This window comes from Amblyraja radiata, chromosome 1, assembly GCF_010909765.2.
Source record: "Amblyraja radiata isolate CabotCenter1 chromosome 1, sAmbRad1.1.pri, whole genome shotgun sequence".
Lineage (NCBI taxonomy): Eukaryota > Metazoa > Chordata > Chondrichthyes > Rajiformes > Rajidae > Amblyraja > Amblyraja radiata.
The window spans coordinates 50,787,220-50,807,010 of NC_045956.1; the positions used below are offsets into that span (position 1 = coordinate 50,787,220).

General features: G+C 43.7%; 1 protein-coding gene across 1 annotated transcript in view; it reads left to right on the plus strand.

Moving 5' to 3' along the window:
* The first annotated feature begins 1,697 nt into the window (after nucleotides 1–1,697).
* csgalnact1 (chondroitin sulfate N-acetylgalactosaminyltransferase 1) overlaps nucleotides 1,698–19,791 on the plus strand; it is a 197,173-nt gene continuing 179,079 nt past the window's right edge. Inside the window, exon 1 of the mRNA XM_033021790.1 lies at nucleotides 1,698–2,196. The gene's annotated coding sequence lies outside the window, so the exon portion shown is untranslated. The remainder of the gene's footprint in view (nucleotides 2,197–19,791) is intronic.

Sequence of the window (19,791 nt, forward strand, 5' to 3'; positions counted from 1 at the left end):
GCATCTATTTTGGCTCTAAGCGACGTCAAGAGACAGAATGTTTAATCACCCTATGAACCAGGAACGAAACATTAAAATTCTTACCAGCTGCACCTTTACAGGTGTGTCAGTGCAACAATAGAACAACTATATATATATATAAAAGATCATCAATAATACAATAACGTATCAGTAATGCTAGGTAACCAGGAGCATAATGGTGCAAACCGAAGTGCGTAGTGAAACCTGAACAATGTCCATATTAAATCATGGGAGAGGTAGTTTTGTGGTTAGGTGCTTTACTGACTTGCTGTTACAGTGAAATTCACTGAGCAGACTGTAGATTTGCTTTGCCATCACCATGTAATTTAACCTCAAACTAAGTTCAGGGGTAACATGTTAGAATGGTGAGGTTATGTTTCCGTGTGCTCTATGTTTGTATTGCAGCCACTTAATTTAATGTGGGTTTACTTCTGCACTACACCTGCCTTCATTTAGTTTTGTTTGGTTTAGTTGAGGGATACAGCAAGGAAACAAGCCCTTGTTTCAGCCCATCGAGTCCACACTGACCCTCGATTATTCATTCACACCAACTCTATGTTATTCCACGCTCTCATCCACTCCCTAGTAATTGGGGAAATTTGCAGAGGCCAATTAACTTACAAACCTGCATGTCTTTGGGATGTGCACCTGGAGTAAACCCTCACGGTCATAAGGGAACGCGCAAAGTCCACACAATCGGCACCCAAGGTCAGGATTGAACCCGGGTCTCTGGTACTATCAGGCAGGAGCTCTACCAGCTGCACTACTATCCCACTGCATTACAATTATTAATTTATTACATCATTAATTAACACATTTATCTGTGTGTTATGGGTTTAGAGGCCATAAGAATTTCATTGTTTCATTGCCAGTACATATGACAATTTAACACTGTTGACTTGACTCTTGGCATAGTCACAGTGAGAACATGAAAACTCCACACAGACAGCATCAGAGGTCGGGATTCCAACAGTTTTGATGAAACTGTGATGGCACATTGCTACCTGCTGCATCACCTCGCCACCCCCTTGTTACCCTGTCCCTGTTTGTCGCAAAGTTTATTTCCACACTCACACACCAAACAAAATGTCTCTGTGCAGGTAAATGCAATCGTTTTCCGACTCGTGTGACAGATTTTTTTCTAACTTCAAATACTAGTCTTGATCTCAGGAGCGATTGCTTGCACGAATTTTACATTAAAACTTTTCCTCCCAATGTGACTTCTGATCAGCGGCAGATTACAAAGATGACTTCAAGTGACATTTTGTTTAAATCACATTGGTGTAAGTGAGAACTCTATTGAAATTTATAGGGAGCTTCTGCTTACATGAGCTTGCAACGTGGGCAAAGCCCAGAGCGCCGTTCCGTGTGTGGAGGTAAAAGTAACGAGAGTCATTTTGTGTAAGGGCACTATGGGGATTGCCGGTGCTTGCTCGCTGCACATGCAGGCTGAATGCAGACCGACCTTCCGTCAACGGGATGTGTACAGCTGGGCTCCACAGACACCAGACCTGTGAGTAACCAACTCCTTGAGGCGCAGCTCCAGAGCTGCCCTGAGCCGCAGCGAGGACTGTGCTCGCTGTTAGTGCTACACAGTAGAGCCTTTGACGCAACACTGCAAGAAAAATAGGGCTTGCTTTCTGTTCCCTCGGCAGCCAGTTTGGCCGGGGCTGGGGTCTGAGGTTGCTTCTGTGTTCCACTGGGATATTGGTGTGAGAATCTGGCCAGTGCCGAGTTGCAATGGGATCCCTTTTGAATTGTTTACTTTCAGAAGCAGTTGAGTTGAAAGCGAGTCTTTCATTCAGCATTTGAACCTCTGACTGAAGCATTTACTTCTGCGGTGTTACTTTAACAAACACGCTCGAAGTCAGAACTAACACAGAGACAGTTGAGATCAGCCTCGCTGTCTGACTTACGCCGTAGTTTCACTCTGAAGATTACTTCATTTTTTAAAACCAATTTTAATTATTTTAAGGAAAATGTAGTTTTTAAACGCGTCTACCTGGCTTAGGGTACAAGAGCACAGAACCATCAGCCACTGTGCAGATTCAGTAGGAGTTTTACCTCTCTGCTCCTGTTTCTCTTCCCGGACTATTATTTTTTTTGGGGGGGGGGGGGAGAGTGAAAGAAAGAAACAAGTGAATTAATTCTGCCTGCAGCTTTCCTGGACAGAAGGTACATGATTTATGACTGTCTTCTAATTTAGAGCTCTTACTGTAGCAAATGTCAGTTATCAATCAATCAGTTGTGCATTGCTAATTTCCTCTGGTTTATGCTCTTCTCTGCACTCCTCTTCCAGTATCCCGGGGATTGCTGAGTTCAGCCTGTGTTCCGCGATCCTTTATTTTGAGGGATTTGATGTATGAATTCTGTGCTAATTATTTAACAAGTCATAGCAAGATCAAACCGAGTTATTTTGAAACCTTGCCCTGATTTTTTCTTTAAAACCTTCACCGCTGCCACCCACACGCCATCGTCGTGCCTGCCCCTGTGCTTACTTATAGCGTCTATCCAGATGGCTCTGCTCCCCTCCAGAGACTTGCTTGATTGGGAATTCACCAAGTGGAGAATTATAATGATGGAGCAGGACCTTGTACCCGCCCTTTGATATCCTGTACGGAGATTCCATGCTGTGCTGCCTATTAATTTCCCATTTATAACCTTGATATCCTGTGCACCAGATGAGTCAGTATCACATTAGCTCAGTGTCAAAATGAGCAATATCATGAAAAATGACTATCATATTTTGTTTGTGTGTGCATCTGCATGGCATTGAATGTCAAGGCAATGTTGATGTAGACGTCAGCTGGAAAGACCATATGGTAGTCAAAAGTGCTGCTGTCTATTTGCAACAAATCTAAAGGATTAAAATTTTAAAACTCATTTGCAAGAATTTAGACGACATTGAAGATGGTTAGCAGCCCAGGAGGTGTTTGAGAATGCCAGTGGTTGGAATTACTGAAAAATGTTGGAAATGTCATGGTCATTTTTGAATCCTGAGGTTTGAGGATTTGTGTTTAGTAAAACAGTACCTGTGGACAAATGGACACAAGGTGCTGGAGTAGGTGAGCAGGTCAGACAGCTTCTATAGAGAACATGAATACTTGACATTTCGGGTCAAGGCTCTTCTTCGGTCTTGACCCGAAACACCACCTCTCCATGTTCTCCAGAGAAGCTGCCTGATCCGCTGAGTTACTGCAGCGCTTTGTCTCCTTTTGTGTATTAACCACAGTGGAGGAGAATCACACTGTACCTTAGCTTATGGAAGGACCATTCAGAAACTTCGATTAGCATTTTGTATCTACAGTAAGATTTGATTCTCTCCCTACAATCAGTCTGCAGAAGGGTCCTGACCCGAAATGTCACCTATCCATGTTCTCCAGAGATGCTGCCTGACCTGCTGAGTTAACCCAGCACTTTGTGTCCTTTTGTGCCCAGCATCTGCAGTTACTTGTTTCTAAAATTTGTGATGGTTAGGTTTTTCATGAATAGCAGTGCCTTTCTCTTCATAGATACTGACACAAAATTAAGAAAGCAACGGAGATATCAAAGGTTGAATACTGATACATTAGCTGTCAGCTATATTATATATTAGGCGTAATCTTATCTTAATTTCCTATTTCATTTCACTTGTGGATCTCGTGTATTACATATAAGTGGAAATGGATGTAATTCATTTCCTGATTTGAAATAATATTGCATGAATGATTGGGTTAACATATGATGAGCGTTTGACGACACTGGACCTGTACTTGCTGGACAGTAAGAGGGGGGACCTCATTGAAACTTACCGAATAGTGAAAGGCCTGGACAGATTGAATGTGGAGAGGATGTTTCCACTAGTGGGAGTCTAGGACCAAAGGCCATAGCTTTAAAATAAAAAGACGTACAATTAGAAAGGAGATGAGGAGGAATTTATTCAGTCAGAGGATGGTGAATCTGTGGAATTCATTGTCGCAGATAGCTGTGGAGGCCAAGTCAATGGATATTTTTAAAAGCGGTTCGACAGATTCTTGATTAGTATGGGTGTCAGTGGTTATGGGGAAGTGGCAGGAGTATGGGATTCAGAGGGAAAGTTAGAGCAGCCAGGATTGAATAGCGGAGTAGACTTGCTGGGCCGAATGGACTAATTCTGCTCCTAGAACATGAACTGTTGACTGGTCATTACAATTTTCCCTGTGCAGAATGGAGATAGTCCAAGGAAACCTTGACAACGCTCTTGTCTGTGAGGCTGCTACAGTGCCCTGTAACACATTTATACATGTTGGCATTTAAAACAATTTTTAAAAAATGGACAGGAAGTGGGTGTAATATGAAACTTCTTCACAGAGAAGGCTGTTGTGTCTGATTAATACTCTTCAAAATTCTGCATTAAAAATAATTATGGTAATATGAGCCCTTATCCCACCAGAATTTGTAGGTAAATTGATGAAATATTGCACTTGGGTGACCAGAAAACAAGTAATCATCCGTTTGGTGCTTTTGATGGTTGAATCATGCAAGTTTGTATAATTGTAGATATTTCAGTTCATCTGGATTAAAGCTGAGAGAGCTGTGTAGGCATCCTGAGTACTGAATCACCAATGTTTACACAAATTGAATCAAAGTACTCAGGTTTGATGAGCTGCCGTACCTTTGGGAGAATCAGACCATCATGTTTGGTCACATGATCAATTCCCTTCAATTCTTTTTCGAGGATGGGAAATAACTATTCGGGCTTCTGACCACCATTCTCTTCCATTTAGACTTTAGACTTGAGAGATACAGTCTGGAAACAGGCTCTTTGGCCCAAAAAGTCTAGACTAGTCTAGAGATACAGTGCAGAGACTGGCCCTGCAGCCCACCGAGTCCGTGCCGGCCAGCGATCATCCCGTACACTAATCTACATACACTTGGGACAATTTTACAATTTACCAAAGCCAATTGGCTTACAAACCTGCAATTTTTTTTAAATGTGGGCGGAAACTGGAGCACTCAGGTGGTCACAGGGAGAAAGTACAAACTCCATACAGACAGCTCCCGTAGTCAGGATTGAACCCTGCTCTCTGGCGCTGCAATGCAGCAACTCTACCGCTGTGCCACCATACTGTTCCAGCTCTAGCCTGATTCTCCAGTGTAGTGAAGAGGGAATTCTGCACTCTCAACGGTGCCATCATGTTGATGAGAGATGAGATAGAGGTGCCTTCGGGTTGACATGTAACCACTATTTGGAATTCTTCAAACATCCTGATCCATAGCTACCATTCAACATGACATCAACTAATTATCTGGTCTTTTTGTTGCAACTTTTTGTGGGAGTGTAGACTGGTTCACTTCCTACATTACAACAGTAATTCAAAATGACTCTGCTGGTTGTAAAGTTATCTCAAATACCGTACGTTCATTGATCTCTTAATGTCACATAATCAGTGCAACAGTTGTATCAAATCCTTGCGCTGTTGTTCTATTATTTGTCTTTATCCGTAGGCTCAAGCAGTAATGCATTTTCTTAGAACCATAGAGGTATGGAGTCATATAGCATGGAAGCAGGTCGTTTGGCCCAATTTGCCCACACACCGACCAACATGCCTCAACGACACTATTCCCACCTGATGCCTGAGTTTGGCCTATATTCACCTAAAACTGTCCTATCTATGTACCTGTCCAATTGTACCTTAAACATTGTGATAGTAACTACCTCAAATACCTCCTCTGGCATCTTGTTCCATATACCTCAACGATTTGTGTCAAATAGTTGCCCCTCGATTCCTATTAAATCTTTGCCCCCCTCATCTTAAAACTATGTCCTCTGGTTCTTGATTCCCTACTCTGGGTAAAAGACTATATGCATTTACCCTATCTATTTCTCTCATAATCTTATACACCACTGTAAGATCACCCCTCACCCTACAAACGTCCTAGCCTGCTCAACTTCCCCCTTTAGCTCAGGCCCTTGAGTCCTGGCAACATACTTGTAAACCTTCTCTGCACCCTTTTTAATTTAATATGCACCCTTTCCAGATTAATCTGCATCCGTTCTAGCTTCTTATTACAAAAACCTACAAATCCTATTGAAAGAAAGCAAATAAATAGCAATTCTACAGGTTATCCATGTGTAGGTCCTTGCACTTCTCAGCTCTGATGTGGATGAGAACACATCACTATGAAGACGAGAATTCTCCAACTTGAACTCTGCTTCTGCTGCTGCTTGACCTGCTGTGTGTTTCTGGGAATTTTTGTTTAAATTTCAGATTGTCGGCATTTGTAATTTTAAAATCTAGCACAAAGATGCTTAGCTTGAAATGAGTTAGTAAAACATTGGACCAGATTGTTGTGGCTTGCATGAATCATCACTGGGTCCCAATACCTCTCACCTCCAACCCGGCCTTTCCCAACTTGGCCTCAGAATGGCGTCTGAAGAAGGATCCCGACCCGAAACGTCCCCCATCCATGTTCTCCAGAGTTGCTGGCTGACCCGCTGTGTTATTCCAGCACTTTGTGTCCTTTTCTGTAAACCAGCATCTGCAGTTCTTTGTTTCTATCTTAGAATGGCGTACCAGGAGGGACAGACCCCATTTGGAACATGTGCCTTACAACTGATGTGCTGACCTTTGGCTGCCTGATTTACCACCCCTAAAATGGCCCCTACTCCACATCAAGCACTAATGCTTGGGTACTCTCGGCCAAGGCATCCGGCGAAGGCACCATTATCTATTGAGAAGTGCCACAGAATATCCTGCAGCTTTCTCAAAGCTATATAAATAGAAGCTTTTGTTGTTGATAAAGAAATATTATATGCTGCAGTATTTTCCACACAGTCACATTTTATGCATGAGTTACTGTGAATGAAGAGGCAAGCAACAAAAGAAAGATAATGCAGATGCTGAAATATCTGGTGAAACATTAGGGGCATATTGAAGGTCACAATGCGAGCACAATTTCCCTTTTCCTCCCTCTACAAGTGCCACCCAATATGATGTATCAATAGAGAGTTTTTTACACCAGATATGAACCAGAACAAACGGTGACACTGTGACACAGCTGGTGGAGCTGATGCCTTGCAGTTGAAGAACCCCAGATATTATCCTGACCTCGGGTGCTCTCTGTGTGGAGTTTGCACGTTTTCTCTGTGACTGCTTGGGTTTCCTCTGAGTGCTCTGGTTTTCACTCACATTCCAAAGAAGTGTGGGATTGTAGGTTATAAATTGACCCCAGTATGTAGTGAGTAGATGCGAAAGTTAGAGAAAATAGAACGAGTGTGAATGGGTGATTGATAGTCGTCGTGGACTCATTGGGTCAAACAAAGGGTCTGTTTCCATCAAAAAAGACATAAGGTGCTGGAGTACCTCGGCAGGTCAGGCAGTCTTTCTGAAGAACACGGATAGTTTCAATTTCAGGACCCTTCAATAAGGTTTCCCCTCATTCTTCTAAACTCCAGCGAGTACAGGCCCAGTGCCAACAAACACTCATCATACGTGAACCTACCCATTCCTGGGCCCCGGTGCAACAATACTATATTTGGTGCAAAAGTGTTGACACTGTGAAATGTCCCAGGAGAAGATTCTAAAAACTTCTATACTTGCCTGATATCTCATTAAAGTAATTCATGGCTTGAGAAATGCAACTCTCCACAGATAGCAAGAAGGCTGTTTCCTAAATAGAAATCAGCAATAACAAATTCAATTACCCCAAAAGCAAGGCCAAAATAGAATCAAAGACTGCTGCTCTGTCTTGATGCGAAAGAACCATTCATTCAGGGATTTATTTTGGTTTCGGATCATGAGATGGGAAGCATCACAAGAGAATCGACGTGCCCTGAAGCAATTTGTAGAACAGATACGCCTTGAAATGTTACAAGCGTTTCTACACACTGGCATACACGGGGTTTGACCCAATTTGCAGCAACAGTATTAGTCTGTCAGTTCAGAGTAGGAGACATGAAGTGCTTGAATAACTCAGCAGGTCAGGCAGCATCCAGGTGGACTAGTGAGAGGATATGGACCATTGAGAGTGAGGTGGACTGTCGAGAGGGTAGGGAGAACCGTGCCATCGGTAGCAGGAGGGAGACCCGCGCTGCCAGGAGGGCCGCCGGGGGGGGGGGGGGGGGGACGATGGAGGGCCCTGGTGGGGGCCACCGAGAATGAAGGGGGGGAGGGTGTTGGCAGGGGGCTGCCGAGAATGAAAGGGGACTTAGTGGCAGACTGGTGAGAACAAACAGGGGACCTGACAAGTCGAGGTGACGCCTAGAATAAAAGGTGGACCCCGACGGAGGGGGGCCACCGAGATCCAAGCGGGGACGCAGCAGGGGCTGCCGAGAATGAAGGGGGGCCCGGCAGAGGGCCGGCTGCTGCCACGTGCAACGGCAGGCAGAAGATAGGACTGTTTGGGGAACTTTTGTAACGTTGTCGGTGCCAGCACCACATGGTACCACCTGTATACTGCCTCATTGAGGTCTGCTGTATGATCCTCCTGGGTTGTGTGCAAAACAAAGCATTTGACTGTACCTTGGTGACAATAAAATAGCAGTAAATCAGTGAAGTATCTGTAGAGGACCTGGATAGACGAACGTCATGACGGGACTCTTCTTCAGACTAGGACATGAATCCTTCCTTGTGAATAACAGCATTGCTGCATCTTACACCGAGCAATGAGAATCAATAAATCCTGGATGAAGCAGCCAGGTAAATTCGAAGCCTTCACTTCATTATTGCTGCACCTTGTTTACAGATCATACCACCTACAACTTGCACAGAGCAGGTCACCAAGATTTCTTTCAGCGTCTCTCAGATCTGGCATCAGGGGTAGAATGGGTGGTCAAGAAGGCTTTCAGTACATTGGCCTTCGTCAGTCATGGTAATAAGTAGAGGAGTATGGATGCTATTTTACAGGGATGTTACAGTTGCACAACATGTCGGTGTTGGAATATTGTGTTCGGTTTTGGTTGCTCTGCTATTGGAAGGGTGTCATTCAGCTGGAAAGAGTTCAGAGAAGATTTAGGAGGATGTTGCCAGGACTCAAGGATCTGAGCTATAGGGAAAGGGAAAGACTGGGACTTTATTCCTCAGAGTGCATGAGGCTGAGGGGTGATCATATAGAGGTGTACAAAATCATGAGGGAGATAGGGTGAATGCATAGAGTCTTTTACCCAGAGTAGAGAAGTCACGAAGCAGAGGACATAGGTTTAAGGTGCGAGGGACAAGATTTAGTAAACACCTGAGGGGGAACGTTTTTACACAGGGAGGGGTGGGCATATGAAATTATGAAATGAGCTGCCAGAAGAGGAGGGGCCAGAGGGGCAGCACGGTGGCGCAGCAGTAGAGTTGCTGCCTTCCAGCACCAGAGACCTGGTTTTGATCCTGGCCACGGGTGCTATCTGTACGGAGTTTGTACCTTTTCCCCGTGACCTGCGTAGGTTTTCTTCAGGTACTTCGGTTTCCTCCCACATTTCAAAGACGTACAGACTTGTAAGTTAATTGACTTCAGTAAAATTATAAATTGTCCTTCGTATGTGTAGAATGTGTTAGTGTGCAGGGATCGCTGGTTGGCGTAGACTCGGTGGGCTGAAGGGTCTGTTCCTGCACTGTATCTTTGAACAAAACTAAATTTCTAAATTAAACTAAAAGAGGTAGTTTTTGCCAGATACTATAACAACATTTAAAGGACTCTCGGACAGATACATGGATAGGAAAGGTTTAGTCGGATATGAGCCAAATGCGGGCAGGTGGGACCAGTGTAGATTGGGCATATCGATCGACATGGATACGTTGGGTCAAAGGGCCTCTATGTATAATCTCCAACACCTGGGAGAGCAAGACCGATGTAATGTCGGAAACACCACAGCCAAATCCCACCAAGCGCAATAGTTTCAATGGTTTCAGCAGGAATGGACTAATGAATTTTAAGCACTGTATTGGATTTACAGAACCTGAAGCCTATCTATTAACTGGAGCTTGGGCCACGCGTTGGTGGTGGATGGGGTAAGCTACGTCAGGATCTGGAATTTCAAATTGATAAATAAATACTTTTTATGAGGAATGTCTGGGTTATGGGTGTTTTTGGTGCTGACTGAGGGTGGAGATTGGTCGGGGCACCAGGCTTAGCTTCCTTGCTCATCACTAAAACACACAGGGACTCTACTAAAGTATTCCATTTGATAAACAGTGTCTCCATCAATGCAACATTTCTTCAAAGCATTGACTTCCGAGCTCGTGTCTCTCAAGTGAGATTTGCACATACACCTTTCATATAGATGAAATAGTGACACTCTCTGAACCACACTGATATGACATGGCTCTGCCACACAACAGCCTTAGGTTTATTATTGTCATGTGTACCATACTACAGTGAAAAGCTTCGTATTGCATCTATCCAAACAGATTGGATATATCACACATTGATACAATCAGTTCAAACTCAAGTATAATAGATAGAGCAAAGGGGAAGATACAGAGTGCAGAATATACTTCTCAGCATTGTAGCAAATTGTAGTGCATCAGTTCCATAGACACAATCCAATGTCCTCAATGGGGTAGAATGGGCCAGTGCCCAAGTTTATGGAAGGATTGAAATGTATAGTTTAGTTGATAGTCACGTGTACCGAGGTCGAGTGAAAGCTTTTGTTGGGTGCCAACCAGTCAGTGGAAATATAATGCATGATTATAATCAAACCACCCACCGTGTATAGATACATAATAAAGGGAATAACGTGAATAATATTTAGTGCAAGATAAAGTCCAGTAAAATCCGGTTAAAGATAGTCCAAAGGTTTGCGATGAGGTAGATAGTAGCTCAGGACTGCTCTCTAGTTGTTGGCAGGATGATTCAGTTGGCTGACAACAGGATATCACTACGGTGGTGTCACTGTCGTTAAATTACAGCATGTTTTTTTGAAGAAGTTGAATTGATATGAATATAGATAGTTTTTCAGCCAATTTGATGACATCAAGAAACACTTGTGAGGACAGGATGAACACTGATATCCAGATGACATACTCTCCCAACCGAGCCACACCTTTACCCTAGTTCTTCCAGTCCAATGACAACATTGATCTCTAATCAACAATGAGGAAGATTGCTCAACTACTAAAGGTAGAACAGATCCAATTGGGTTAATTGCCACCCTGATCATGTTACCCTCAGCCACTAGATAAGTGATGGAAGGCTTTGTCAACGTTGCTGCTAAGAGCACCTTTCACCATTAACCCTGCAACAAATATGCCTTTCTGCAAGGCACAACAATACAACAGCAAAAATGATCCGACCATCAATTACAAGCAATATTATCGGTAGTGTTAAGTCTCAGGAAATAGCTTAGAAAATTGCCCAAAATGTGTAAGCCTATGCTTTTAGACATCAGCATGAAATGATAAAGAAATTGATAAAGAAAGAGAGAATAGAATACAAGAGTAAATCAGCAAGAAACCTAAACAAATTGACGGAAAAATCTTCTCCATGCATGCAAAAAATTGCAAGGTTAAACGTGTGTCACTTACCGACAGAGAAGGGACAATGTATAATGGGATATAAATAAATGTATTAGTTTGGTATAGAGATACAGCATGGAAACAGGTCCCATGGCCCACTGAGTCCGCGCCGACCAGCGATCTCCCGTACACTGGTTCTATCCTACGCACTAGGGACAATTTACAAAGGCCAATTAACTTACAAACCTGCACGTTTTAGGATTGAGGGAGGAAACTATTGCACTGGGAGAAATCCCACATGGTGACAAGTTAACGCACAAATTCTGGACGGACAGCACCCGTAGTCAGGATTGAACCAGGGACTCTCACGCTGTAAAGCAGCAACTCTACTGCTGCATCTCTGTGCCGCCCACTGTCAAATAATTTGTGACATTCCAGAAATTGTGGGGAGTCAAAGACCTGGGTGCAAATGAGAAATTAAAAACATAGTAAGGGTAACCTTATTCGAACATATTGCCCATCTACATTATTGTCCATCCATCCTTCTCTGAAATGTTTTTTGTAACTTCAAGCAAGCATCTCATCTATAAAGTTCCAACAATTACTTTGGTAGTTATGTGAATTATTTTCAGGCATAACATCAAACCAGGATTATAGAGCCAAATTAAAGATTAAAGATGCCCACATACTTCCTGCCACATCACTTACCATCTAGACATGGACAAATAAAATATTTTTTTTGTGGGAGTTAATTCAGGACAACAAAGTGCCGCAGCAGTAGAGTTGCTGCCTTACAGCTCCAGAGACCCGGGTGTGATCCTGACTACGAGTGCTGTCTGTATGGAGTTTGCATGTTCTCCCTGTGATCACGTGGGTTTTCTGTGGTTTATAGTTTCCTCACATATTCCACAGACGTGCAAGTTTGTAAGTTAATTTGTTTCTGTAAATTGCCCCGAGTGTGTAGGATGTGAAACATGGAAGCAGTGAATAGGTGTTGGTCGGCATGGACTCAATGGGCTGAAGGGCCAGTTTCCATGCTGTGTCTCTAATCTAACCTAAATTATTTGCTTCACTAAGCAATTTCTTGGGATTGAATGTGACTTGCTTCCACCAGGGCTGTGGAGTCGGAGTCGTCGAGTTGAAGCAATTTTGTTGCTGCTGGAATTGGAGTAGGAGTCGGTAAAAAAGTCCCGACTCCGATTCCGACCTCAACATAAATTTCAGAGACTACGTAAATCTGAAAAAAATCCCATTTTTAATCATAGCACACAGTTTATTTCCACCCGAGAGAATGAGAAACCACATCGGTGCTGTGTATTTATTTAATTCAAATAAAATAATTTGTATTTTATTCAATGGAATTTCAATTTTGTCATAGTCTTATATGTAATTTTTTTTTATTTTAGCATAATGAATTATGTTTTTTTTCCCCCAAGAATAAACAATAAAAAAGCCACAATAGCATAGCTACAACCATTACTCAAAACTTTAAGGACATGGGTTTAAAAGGAAGACTGATGATTCATGTAGTTCTTATGAAATGCCATCTTGTGTAATGTCAACATAAATTTCAGAGACTACGTAAATCGGAAAAAATCCCATTTTTAATCATAGCGCAGTTTATTTCCACCCGAGAGAATGAGAAACCACATCGGTGCTGTGTATTTATTTATTTCAAATAAAATAATTTGTATTTTATTCAATGGAATTTCAATTTTGTCATAGTCCTATATGTAATTTTTTTTATTTTAGCATAATGAATCATGTTTTTTTTCCCCCAAGAATAAACAATAAAAAAGCCACAATAGCATAGCTACAACCATTAGACTCAAAACTTTAAGGACATGGGTTTAAAAGGAAGCCTGATGATTCATGTAGTTCTTATGAAATGCCATCTTGTGTAATGTCATCATAGCAGATTTAGAATTATTATACCTCGAGGTCATGATCGGAGTCAGTGTTGGAGTCAGAGTTGGATACATAAGAAATCAAGGAGTCGGAGTCGGGTGTTTTGGGTATCGACTCCACAGCCCTGGCTTCCACCCAAGATGGGGCAGAAGATGCTTGCTGGTGTGGGTTTGTGCATGATTATGGAGGCAGTGCAATCCATCTGCTGTTTATGCAGGACATATGGACTCAAACCATCTCCAATGTACTCAAACAATCTCCAATGTTCCATCACCACTCAGCATGGTCATGTGCTAAGGTTTGCCAGGAAGCATGGTGGCGTTACTTCTTCTCATGGAGACTTTGAGAACATCCTTGAACCTTTTCCTCTGTCTACATAGTAATCTCTTCCTGTTTCAGGCCAAGAAATGTAGTGTCAGGCAAGTGAACGATGTTGCGGCTCTCCAGGTGACATTGAGCATGGCTGGAGTCTCACAGCCTGTGATATTGACCCAGGAGAGGACACTGCGTTAGTTCGCCTCTACTCCACTGAAGAAGCATCTTCCTCACATGGACAACTACGGATCAGAAAGGTACTTGGATAATACCTATTTTCAAGGCCAGTTATGGACGAATAAATCCAAGCCTTGCCAGTGACACCCACTTGCTGTGCATAAAAAACAAAATACCAATTTACCAAAATCAAAAACTCAATGACTATCGACCAGTGGCACTAACGTCTGTGGTGATGAAGTGCTTTGAGAGGTTAATTGTGGTGCATATCAACTCCTACCTCGACAAGAACCTCAACCCACTGCAGTTCGCTTACCGCCACAACAGGTCAACGGTGGATGCGATCTCACTGGCTCTCCACTCTGCTCTGGACCACTTGGACAACAAAAACTCATATGTCAGGCTGTTATTCATTGACTACAGCTTGGCGTTTAATACCATCATCCCCTCCAAGCTGGTTACCAAGCTCTCAGATCTGGGTCTCTGCGCATCCCTCTGCAACTGGATCCTCGACTTCCTCATCCACAAACCACAGTCTGTCCGTATTGGTGGAAATGTGTCATCCCCGATAACAATCAGCACGGGAGCACCTCAAGGCTGCATGCTCCGCCCCCTCCTGTACTCACTCTATACTCATGACTGCGTAGCCGGACATAGTGCGAACTCCATCATCAAGTTCGCCGATGACACCACTGTTGTGGGCCGAATCACTGATGGTGACGAGTCAGAGTATAGAAGTGCGATCGACCGATTGACCAAATAGTGCCATCGCAATAACCTGGCTCTCAACACCAGCAAAACCAAGGAACTGATTGTGGACTTTGGAAGGGGCAGGATAGGGACCCACAATCCCGTTTATATCAACAGGACGATGGTGGAAAGGGTCAAGAACTTCAAATTCCTGGGCGTGCATATTTCCAAAGATCTTTCCTGGTCCCAGCACACAGAAGCAATCATAAAGAAAGCACATCAGCGCCTCTACTTCGTGAGAAGATTACGGAGAGTCGTTATGTCAAAGAGGACTCTCACGAACTTCTACAGGTGCACAGTAGAGAGCATGCTGACTGGTTGTATCGTGGCTTGGTTTGGTAACTTGAATGTTCAGGAGCGGAAAAGAATGCAGAATGTTGTGACCACTGCCCAGTCCATCATCTACTCTGACCTCCCCACCATCGAAGGGATCTATCGCAGTCGCTGCCTCAAAAAGGCTGCCAGCGTCATCAAGGACCCACACCATCCTGGCCACACACTCATCTCTCTGCTGCCATAAGGGAGAAGGAACAGAAGCCTGAAATCTGCAACATCCAGGTTCATGAACAGCTTCTTCTCCACAGCCATCAGGCTATTAAACTCACCATCATACAAACTCTGAATTATAACAGCCTATTGCACTTTATCTGCTTATTTTGTATATATGGTCTATGCTATATAGACACCCTGAACTGTTCTGTATATATGCTTACTATATTCTGTTGTGCTGCAGCAAGCAAGAATTTCACTGTCCTATCTGGGACACATGACAATAAACTCTCTTGACTTGACGTGACTTGAAATACCACATAAGCAAATCATAAGAAAAATTCAAAGTGCTGGATGTACTCTGCAGGCCAGGCAACATCTGTGGAGAGAAATGGTGAGACAACATTTTGGGTAAAAACTCTTTTCCAAACTTCTTCGATCTGAAGAGGGGTCCTTATCCAAAATGTTGTTTCTTCCTCTATCAAACGTTGCCTAACACGGTGAGTTCCTCCAGCAGTTTGTTTTATGCAGTCGTTTGTGTCTCCGCTCTTCTATCATAAAGAATCCTACATTCTGCAAAAATAATTCTACATTGGCTATTTCTAATCATTTTATTGTTGTATAAATGTATGGCAATATTATTAATGACTAAGCCAACTGAACTTTTCGTTGCCATCAGCAAAACTTCCACAAGCAGTTGATTTCAATCTTCCTCTCATATCTTCTACCTCCCTCTGTAACCTGCTCATTCCCACGGCAAAACTCATTTGTTTTCAAAATTGCTGGAGTAACTCAACGGGTCAGGCAGTATCTCTGGAGAAAATGGATAGGTTACATTTCCTATCCATTTTCTCCAGAGACGAAATGTCACCTATCCGTTTCCTCTAGAGATGCTGCCTGACCCGCTGAGTTACTCTAGCACTTTGTGTCTATGTTTGCTATAAACCAGCATCTGCAGTTGCTTTTTATGATATTTTTATTTCATTTGGTTTCAATGTTTGCTCCCTCATTGGTTATTCATTAACCCAGTGATTGTTATCATGAATGATTTTTTTCCACATGCATTATTTACCCTTCTTAATAGTGGATCTTCAAAAAGCTGACTTCTTTCCTTTCATACAGGGTAGATGCAGGGGACACAATGATTAACCTTTATATTGGTCGCTAGTGTTCTAGACCATTGTGGCTTCAGCTGATACACAGGCCACTTATGGTCGAACCCTCGTCAGTAGCTACGAGGGCTGGCACGTGACGTCATGGGCTAGGGGGGGGAGTGTCCTGCTACTTAAGCTTATCTCACCTTGAGATGAGGGGAGTCAACAGGTAGCTGAGCCCAAGAGAACAACCTCGCTCAGCTACAGCAGCAATGATAATTACGTTAGCGGACCAACTTAACATGTAACACCTGAATAAAACTACTGTTTGAACCTGTTTGAACCTGCCTGATGTCTGGCCTTATTCACCACGTTTGATGCCGCTACACCATTGATTTAGAGATGAGTTCAAATACCACCCTAGGGAATTTACTGTAAGTTCAAGGAATTAAGTAAAATATGAAATTGCAAAAAGGGATAGTCTCAGTAATGGCGTTCTTTTGTAAAACCATCCTGGTTCCCCCTGGCCCAACCAGGGAAGAAATCTAACAGCGTTCCCCAGTATGGCTGAGGAGAGTATTTTTATTTTCCCGTCAAAATAGACAATTCCACATTTTCCCATGTTTGGTTTGTGTCACTTCACCTTTTTGTGTCCGTTTGAAGTCTCCTTACACCTTCTTCATATTTCCACCTTTCTTTAGAACATAGAACAGGCCCTTCGGCCAGCAGTACCTGTGCTGAACATGTCTGCCAGCACAAAATCCATATATATATACATTCCTTGCAAATCCATGTGCCTATCAAGCCTCTTACATACCACCAGCATATCTGTTCAACGAGTAGGCACTCACCACCCTCCATGTAAAAATAATTGACCTGCGCAATTCCTTAAAACAAGTTCTCACCTTAAAGTTATGCCCTCTAGCACTTGGTATTTCCATCAATGATTGTGACCTTCTATCCTATCTATGCATTTTATATACTTCCGTCTGGTCTCCCCGCAACCTTTGGTATTTCAGAGAAAACGATCCAAGATTGTCCAACCTCACCCTGTAACCAGGGCTGCCAACTGTAAAAGATTCTGTAAATCACGCATTTGACGAAATTCTCATGCTCTCATGCTGATGACAGAAGTTCTCACGCTCAAAAAAATATTTTAAAAAATATATATATATTTTAGTCACACTTTATTAATAAATAAAGTCACACTTCTCCACACTCACCAATGAGAATAGTTTTCTGTCGGCAGGTTCCCCGTAAAAAACGAGCAATCGTACACTATTTAAAATGGCAATGTAGACAAAAATGCTGGAGGAACTCAGCGGCTGAGGCAGCATCTACGTCTGAGTTCGACCCTTCTTCATACTCAAGCATTTCTCCAGCATTTTTGTCTACCGTTCTATAGATGCTGCCTCACCCGCATTCATATTCCCGTGCAGATGGTGTGATAGGTGAGACACGGTGGTGCCCCCCCCCCCGCGAGGCATCGTTCACACCCCCCACCCTCACCTCCGGCAGCTTTGTGTCCGGCTCTGTCCACACCGCATGGAGTTTTAACCCCGGCCCGGAGCCAGGAGCGGACCGGGTGAGTGGGGACGTCGGTGCCGCCTCCGGAGCCGCGGGGATGAATCTCGGGCTAAGGCTCCGCTCCGATGCCCGACCCCTGGGTCACCGACCCTCACCTCCCCCGGACCCCAGCTGGACACATGCTGGGCCGGCCCACATTCCCAGGGAGGAGAGAGGGAAAATTTCCAAGTCTCCACTCACTCCGGGTGTTGTCGCCGCTTCACTGACACACACTCTCACACACAACCTAACACACACCCTTACACACACACTGGCACACACAAGGTGTAAAGGGATATTTCATTAGACCATATACGGTTGAATATGTGGCATTATTTTCATCTTGTTCCTATAGTCAAAGGGTAAGATTGATTGATTTATTTGTGCAGAACAGTGATGGAAATCTGACTCATCTTGCCTTGTTTCTATGTTTTGGTTTCTCTATATATATATGCATAGCAGCATGAATTATAAACTGATTTCCATACATGAATATACTAAGGTCATTCATGTGCTGCACCTGTTGATCAGAGCCTGGCTCTACTGTGGAATGTTATTAGGAATGTAATTTAGCCTGACCTTATTCATACCTAATCCAATTTGAAGCATAAATGTTGCATTCAAGTGCAAGTTAAAAGACTCGCTACAGTATGCACCAGATTGCACAATTTCAAGCTGAAAAATGCAAAAGCTCCCCCCCTCCCACACCCTCCCCCACTCGGTCGCTACACTCCCTCACAATTTCTCACTCTCAACTCTCACCCAACATTGGCAGCCCTGCTGTAACTAAATCATGGAATATTGAACATGGAAGAATACAGCACAAGAATAGGCACTTCGGCCCATAATGTTTGTGCTGATCATGAAGTCCAGATCATCATGTACTACCTGCATATAACCCATATCCCTCCATTCTCTGCATATCTATGAGCCCATCCAAAAGTCTTTTAAATGCTGCTATTGCATCTGTTTCATACCACTATCACCAGTAGCTTGTTCCAAGCACTCACCATGCTCTGTGTAAACTAACTTACCTCACACACTACTTTATATTTTGCACCTCTCACCTGAAAGCTATGCCCTTTACTTGGGGACTGAGGATCTAGTGGAACTGAAGGGAATCCACAATCCCCTACTCCCAATTCCTTCGTCTACGCCGCATCTGCGCCCAGGATGAGGTTTTCCATACTAGATCATCGGAGGTGTCCTCTGGAAATGGGGGTTCCCCACTTCCATTATAGATGAGGCTCTCACTAGGGTCTCCTCGATATCCTGCAGCTCTGCTCCTGCTCCCCTACCCCCCCATTCGCAACAAGGACAGGGTCCCCCTTGTCCTCACCTTCCACCCCATCAGCCGTCGCATACAGCATATAATCCTCCAACACTTTTGCCACCTCAAACTGGCCACATCTTCTCATCTCCACCACTTTCTGCTTTCCACAGAGACCATTCCCTCTGCAACTCCCTGGTCAACTCATCCCTTCCCACACAAACCACCCCAACAGTCTTTTCAGGTGAGGCAGAGATTCACTTGCACCTCCTCCAACCTCATCTCCTATATCGGTGAGACCAAGCGCAGGCTCGGCGATCGTTTCGCTGAACACCTTCGCTCAGTCCGCCTTAACCTACCTGATCTCTTGGTTGCTCAGCACTTTAACTCCTCCCATTCCCAATCTGACCTCTCTGTCCTGGGCCTCCTCCATTGTCAGAGTGAGGCCCAGCGCAAATTGGAGGAACAGCACCTCATATTTCGCTTGGGTAGCTTACACCCCAGCGGTATGAACATTGACTTCTCTAACTTCAAATAGCCTTTGCTTTCCCTCTCTCTCCATCCCTTCTTCCTTCCCAGTTCTCCCACCAGTCTTACTGTCTCTGACTAAATTCTATCTCGCTCACTCCCCTGACATCAGTCTGAAGAAGGGTCTCGACCCAAAACGTCACCCATTCCTTCTCTCCAGAGATGCTGATTGTCCCGCTGAGTTACTCCAGCATTTTGTGTCTACCTTCGATTTAATTCAGCATCTGCAGTTCTTTCCCACACAGAATCCACAGGAAATGGTGCTAGGTAA